General features: G+C 32.7%; 1 long non-coding RNA gene across 1 annotated transcript; it reads right to left on the bottom strand.

The window, feature by feature from the left end:
* Nucleotides 1–1259: 1259 nt before the first annotated feature.
* Nucleotides 1260–4893, bottom strand: LOC104587721 (uncharacterized). The gene is made up of 3 exons (XR_733638.3): nucleotides 4647–4893; nucleotides 4481–4563; nucleotides 1260–1444 (listed from the first exon to the last, which is right to left on the bottom strand). It is a non-coding gene; the product is annotated as an uncharacterized LOC104587721 (long non-coding RNA).
* Nucleotides 4894–6942: the final 2049 nt, after the last annotated feature.

Here is a 6942-nt window from a genome sequence, read left to right as displayed (position 1 = left end):
AATTGCATTCTCTCCGAAAGCAAAATACCCTTTTGATTTTTGATTAGTGATGCAGAGGGCATTTAGGTAATTTAAATGATGTAACGGTACTATGGAAAGATAAGGTAGGAAAGGAAGGAAAACGTGTGAAATGGATAGTTGGATACCTCGTACCCCAATCGATGAAAAAGATTTTCGAAGAGAAAGGCATCTCTCTCTCTCTCTCTCTTTATATATATATATATATATATATTATGAAATGGTGATACGTGGATGGTTTTAGCATTTAGTAAATGGAATTTCCAAGTGCAGATTTATTTATTTTTTTGGGGTTTTACTGCTCAATCCACCCCTAAAAACCTTAGCTCCATTGTATAGGTGGAATAAATCTTGACGATGCAGTTTATAAGGGGCTACTACTAGACTAAATTCAGATTTCTGAGGGACAATACAGTGGGGGGCTGTAAATTCAGATTTCTGAGGGACAATACAATGGGGGGCTGTAATTCAGATTTCTGCATTAGGTTGCAGTGTACTTAACAACCCTTTTTTTGTAACCGACTCTCTCTACCTTAATTTTCAGAAAAAAAATAATTTACCTTAATTTCCAGAAATAGATTTATTTTTTTTATAACCTACTCTCTCTACCATAATTTCAAAAATAACTTACCCAAAAAATAATTAAAAACCTGTTTCTGTAGCCATTTCGATGTGAGGTTCTCACCACTATTACTAGACATAAATTTTAATTTATTTAAAGTAACTTTTTTGCTAAGATACTTTCACTAAAAGAAATACCTTCTCAACTCACTACAAGAAAATAAACTTATAGCTATAGACAAAACCGTAGCAACAAATGTCAAAAACCATAGCTATAGATCTATAGCTACGGACTAGCTACAGTCAAGAAATGGTAGCTACAGTCACGGTGGCTATAGGCAATATTTACTACTAAACGAATCCATAGCTATAACTAACCTATAACTACGGTTTGTGCTTGTAGCTAAAGCCTAATCTAAATAATTATATATGTACTTGTAGGTATAGTTTTTAAGTTAGCCATAGCTACAAATTTGACTTTCTAGCTACAGTTTTGTGATGTCCGTCGTTACAAAATTTGCATTTATAACCGATTTAAATAGTTGGTAGCAAAAGACATCAATCTATAGGTATGGATATTATGGCCGTAGCTAAAAAAATAACCTATAGCTACGGTTAACGTTTTATGTAGTAGAAGAACAACAATCTATAGCTACGGAAGTGAATTAGCTGCAGCTAGCTAATATAACCTTCAGCAACGGTTTTCATTGACTGTGCTAAAAAATAACGTTTTATGTGTTTATTACAAATTAAAGGTTCTTGAATACATGAAACTCAATCCAAAAAAAAAAAAAACGGGTCATGTAAAGTTTAATCAAATGTCTCCATCTACACGTGTGAAGTATCCTCCTTTACCATGTTCAACCTATAAGAAAATAAGTTAGAAATCACATTTTTTGAGATATAAAATCATGTATGAAAATTTGATTAAATATATATGCAATATAAACTTGCCTACTTTCCAAGCCTAATGTTAAACAAATGACAAATGCAAGGATTGAGATCAAACACAACTTTCATGAATTCTGGATTTTCATTAAATACAACAGCATTTATGAATTCTACGTAGGGCCCAGCCCGGAACAGAAGAAGTGTCCCGAAATCCCTCCCAAATGGGCACTAATATGGTAGAAGGAAAAGGCAACCCTTAGCATTTCAAGCTCTTTGAAATGAAGGGTGATTATAAGATATCACATACAGCCAACAAACAAAAACCTATGAAGTCATAAGCACTTTACAGATCATTCCTAGGACATCATAAACCCCATCACAAAGCTTCCCTATTACAACTCCACTTCTTGCTAGTGTATGGCTTTACTTCATTCTTTTATCAACCAAAGTGTCTAAGTTGTCATTTCTCATTTTATACCTCCTTAAGCCAAAATCTTGCTTTAAGTTTATCTGGCAGTTGAGAATATGACCTCACTATTCAAAGAGGGGTGAAGCACCAACAGTTATCCATTTTATTATTGTTTAGATTCTCTTCTAATTGAATTTGAATCAAGTTTCCAGCATTGTCAATTCAATAATTTATGACATTTACATACTTATAAAGTATATTCCAAGGGATGGAGCACTGTGCTGGGAAAGTCTTGGAAAGAACTAACACTTGAGACCAACTTCAAAGGAAGAAGCCGTTTTGGTACTTGTCTCCTAACTGTTGTACTCTTTGTAAAGCCAGTGGTGAGTTTTGTTACCATTTTTTAATCCCCTTCCCCTTTGTTTCTTCTATTTAGGTTTGGTTTCTCTGACTCAAAGCATGGAAGTCAAGCTGCAGTTGGTAAAAAGATATGCCAATTCCTTTGCAGACGAACTTGGTAAACAAGGGGTGGGAAGAAATCATTTGCTTTGGGCTACTTTGTAATTTTGTTTTTCTTTGGGAGGAGAGTTAAGAGAGTTTAACTCTTCCCACCTTTGTACTTGATTCATATCTTTTAATGAAAATTTTCTGTTATTGTTCAAAAAAAAAAGAGTAACTCATTAGGTAAAGTCTTTTATTATCTTTTCTCCTTTCGCTTTTGATGATATTGTGTAGATATAGGGGGAGGTGGTCTATTCTTCCTCTAAGAAAGTGGTGGTGAAAAATCCATGGAAACCGCCTGATAGGAGAGCCATCAAATTCAACTTTGATGGCAGTAATTTGGGGAATCCAGGTCCATTTGGAATGGGTGGTGTGTTCAGGGATGAACATGGCAGAGTTAATGCAGTGTTCTAAGGTCGAATAGGGATTGAAGATTCTATTAGAGCAGAACTGCTAGCACCACTTCAGGGCATCAGTTTGGCAAAGCAAATGAATGTCACTAATCTGCTCATTGAAGGTGATTCAAAGACTATAGTAATCGGGTTATCCAATGAAGGTAAAGCTTTGTGGACTTGAGAGGAACTTAAATTAAATGACCGACTTTGAATATGGGAGTTAACTTCAGTGGGTGCCAAGATTGAACAATAATGTCTGATTTTTTTTTTTGGCTAAACAAGGGTTAATTATTTTTGGCTGTTTTGTAATTTGTTAATTTTCTTCTTTGCGAGATAGGTAAGTATATCTAGCTTGTGCTTATTGTACATAGTTCTATAAATTTGATGCATTCTTAAGAAAATTTTCAGTTATCTATCAAAAAAAGCCATCTCCATCAGTTTCAGCTGGCTATGGAGCTGCCATTTTGTGGGCAATGGTTTCTGGTGTCATTTTTTGGGCTTTGTGGAACAAAAGAAATTGGCATGCATTTGAAAAGAACAAAGGCTTTTTTTGGGCTTTGCATGGATACCAGTAATCTCCTTATGGATTGGCCCTTGCATATTGAGTTCTTTTAGTAGAAGGGATCTGTGTTTAACTAGACTGGCATTTTGAGTGCAGAGGGTAGTATAATGTAAAGCATTACAGAGTGTACTGTGATGCATGTTTTTTTTTCTTTTATTGTCAAGCTGTACACTTGGTAATTTATTTAATTACTTATACAAGGGTGCTTCCTAGGAAATCCAAGGTCTTCAGGGCTTGGTGGTGATCATGCCTACTCTGAACTGAGTGGCAAAGGTGGTTCTATCTAAGTAGGGACATTAACTTGGTTCATGGCCTCATGTTGATGTATTTTCTTTGTTACAAGGTTTGAGGTTAAGTGGGATACATTTTTTTTATTGGTACCAAATTAGCTTTTTATCAAATCAAAAGAAGCTCATACAAATAGATGTATCCTAAGGGAAACAATGCACAAGCAACGTGGAAGTACAGATATATCTTAAGGGAATTAGAACACTATAGAGGAACTGAATGTTTGGGGTGGATTGTATGTATGGTCCACTATTTTCCTTAGTAAATTTGCATATTATTTTTTTATATGAATAAAACTTTGATTTTTATTTTTAAAAAAGGTAGTGGACTGGCTTAGGAATAATAGATGTCAGGTTTCTTGGCATTTAGTTGGAGAAATAAGATACTTTGTCAAACTTCCAAGGAGGGAAATGTTGACAATGTTTCAAGACAGCCTGCATACTTACCCACTTCTGCAAATCTGCAGGAAGAGCCTACTCTTTATTGTAGTGAAAACAGGGCTTTACTAACCGGAAGATCTCAACAAGGGTTTTAATTTGATTTTCATCAGTTTTAATTTGATTTGTATTTCTATGTGCAATCAAGGGCTCTTCTATGGGTATTCTCCTTTCAATTGATGGCCTTCTCACAAAAAGAATTTGATCCCAGCAAACCAGCAAAAACATTTTCCTAAAACTTAGAGGTACTACAGAACCCAGCAAACAAGAACTGAAGCATCTCATTGCATTAGAAGAAGAATAAAAAGGACAAACAAGAACCCCAAATCAGGAATATTAGAAAAAATAGTTTTAGACTTGCAGAGAGCTGAAGCATCTCATTGCATTTCTTTAAAGGGTTTTTTGGGTGTTGTGTTACCTTTGAATGTTGTTGGATGATGGTCATTGTGCTGTGGTTGCTGGCTACAAAGGAGTTGATAGCCAATCACCAAATACGAATAGCTGTAGAAAGGACAAACATGAACCCCAAATCAGGAATATTAAAAGAAGAAGAAGAAGAAGAAGAAGAAGAAATAGTTGCAGACTTGCAGAGAGCTGATTGTTGATTGCTGAGAGTCTAAGATCGTTGGTCGTCGCTTCGTTGGGCGTTGGTCGTCGCTTCGTTGGGCGTCGGTCGTCGTCTCGTCAGATGTCGGGCGTCGTCCGTGAGAGAGCTTGAGATGTCCGAATCTCTGAGACTGGGAGAGTGAAAGTTTCTCTATCGCGCCAAGAATGAAGAGGAAGACCAAGGGTTTTTGATTTGTTAATTCGTTTGATAGTTTGAAATTGGTTTTCCCTCTAGTCTTTAAATTCTTTGCTCTCTAATTTCTCCAATTCGAAATGATAGAATGTGATGGGACCATCATTAAGCTGTGTCCCCTCCATTAACATTTGTTCAAAAGGCATAATATATAAATATTATATATATATATATATTTATAAATATATTTTTATATTTTAAATATAAATTTGTTATATACATATATTTTTATTTTATAAATTTGTTTATTTATTTATAAATATAAATAGTATATACATATAAATATATATTTATTTACTTATAAATATATTATTATATTATATTTTTATAAATTTGTTATATTATTTATTTTTTATGAAAAACATGTATATATATCAGTGTTTTAAAAAACAATCTGAAACGAAACCGCTCTAGCCATTGGTTGCCTGGATGGTTCCCAGGCCGAATGATCCGACTGGCCAGGTCAATGACGATTCAAAAAACATGATATATATGATGAAAATAATTAAAAAAAACTTGTATTTTTTTGCTTTTACTTTATTTAAATTAGTGTCTTTTAATTTTCTTTTAATAATTTATTAATTGTTAAAGAAAAAAACTTGGATCTGATCAGAACTGACTTACCAATAGGATTTGAATTCAAATCGAGTCATATCAGATCGAACATTAGGGGTGTTCATGGGTCGGGGTTGGGTCAATTTGAGTCATTTTCTTACCTGACCTAGTCAGTTTACTAATTGACTAAATCAAAACCGACCTACCCTGAAGCAATACCAACCCAAACATGAAGGGTCGGTTTATCGATTTAGTCAGTTTTTATATATATATTTTAAACTAAAATATCTATTTATATTTAAGTTTATTTCCTTTTAGTTTTTATGCAAAATCAAAATAAATAACCAAGATTTAGTTTAAATTAAATATTGTACCATTATATTATATTTGTATTGTTTTACTTTTTAGTTTTTATCATAAATAACCAAGTTTTTTTCAAGGTTCTAACTAACAAATAATATATATCAACATTTAACATATAGGGTAGGGACTAATTAATAATTACTTAAACATATAAGATCAGTTCCGGGTTGGGTTAGGACAATTTGGTTGTTTTGACATTTAATGTGAACACCCATATCGAGCGTTGGATTTTTGGGCATTGTTGATATGCTTAGTCCCTGTCCCTGTCCCTGTCCCCAATTAAGGCATTCCTATTAACCCCATCTCCACCCTACCCCTGGTAAGGTAATCTCCATCCCCATCCTTGCCTAGATGGGGGGTTGGGCACTCAGTTGGGATGGGGAAAATTGCCATCCCTACACTCAAGTTGTGTAGCCTCGTAGAGTAATAGGCTAAGCCATAACATTTTTCCCCATGCATCTAAGAGAGATAGAGAGATTGTTATGAAATTAAATAATTAAATTTATTTATTTTTGTGAATAAATAATTAAGTTTATTAGGTTTTATTTAATTAAATAATAATTAAGTTTTATTTATTTATATATGACTTGTTATGAAATTACTAATAATTTAATTACTAAGTTATTAATATAGAAATGAATTTATTAATCTTTTATTTGAACTAATATTAATTAATAATTTTAATTATAAATTAATAATTATCATTTGATTTTTAATTAATAATTCATTAAATAAAGTAATTAATTATTCATTACTAATTTTAGTTAATATTTAATTATTTATTTACATTTTATAAACTATTTATTTGTTATTAATTTACTTATGAAAATATTAACAATTTATTTGTTAATTTAATTAGTTTTAATTAATAATCATTCATCGTTATTATGATTTGTTAATAATTATCTAATAATAATATTTATTAATTACTAATAATTATTTGGTGAAGAATAATTAGTAACTATTGATAGTAATTAATAAATTATTAAAATCCGTGGTTATAGCTATAAGTAGCTTCTAGCCATGAAGAAAGTGGTATTTAGCCACAAAAAAAGCCGTAGTAATAGGTCAGGTTAATTTATAGCCACGGATGCCTAAAAACCGTGGTTATAGGTAGCTATTAGCTACGGACAAATGCTTTTAACTACGGGCAGAATGACCGT

Source organism: Nelumbo nucifera, chromosome 6 (assembly GCF_055504915.1).
Source record: "Nelumbo nucifera cultivar China Antique chromosome 6, China Antique-T2T, whole genome shotgun sequence".
Lineage (NCBI taxonomy): Eukaryota > Viridiplantae > Streptophyta > Magnoliopsida > Proteales > Nelumbonaceae > Nelumbo > Nelumbo nucifera.
This window is presented reverse-complemented; position numbering and strand designations above follow the sequence as displayed.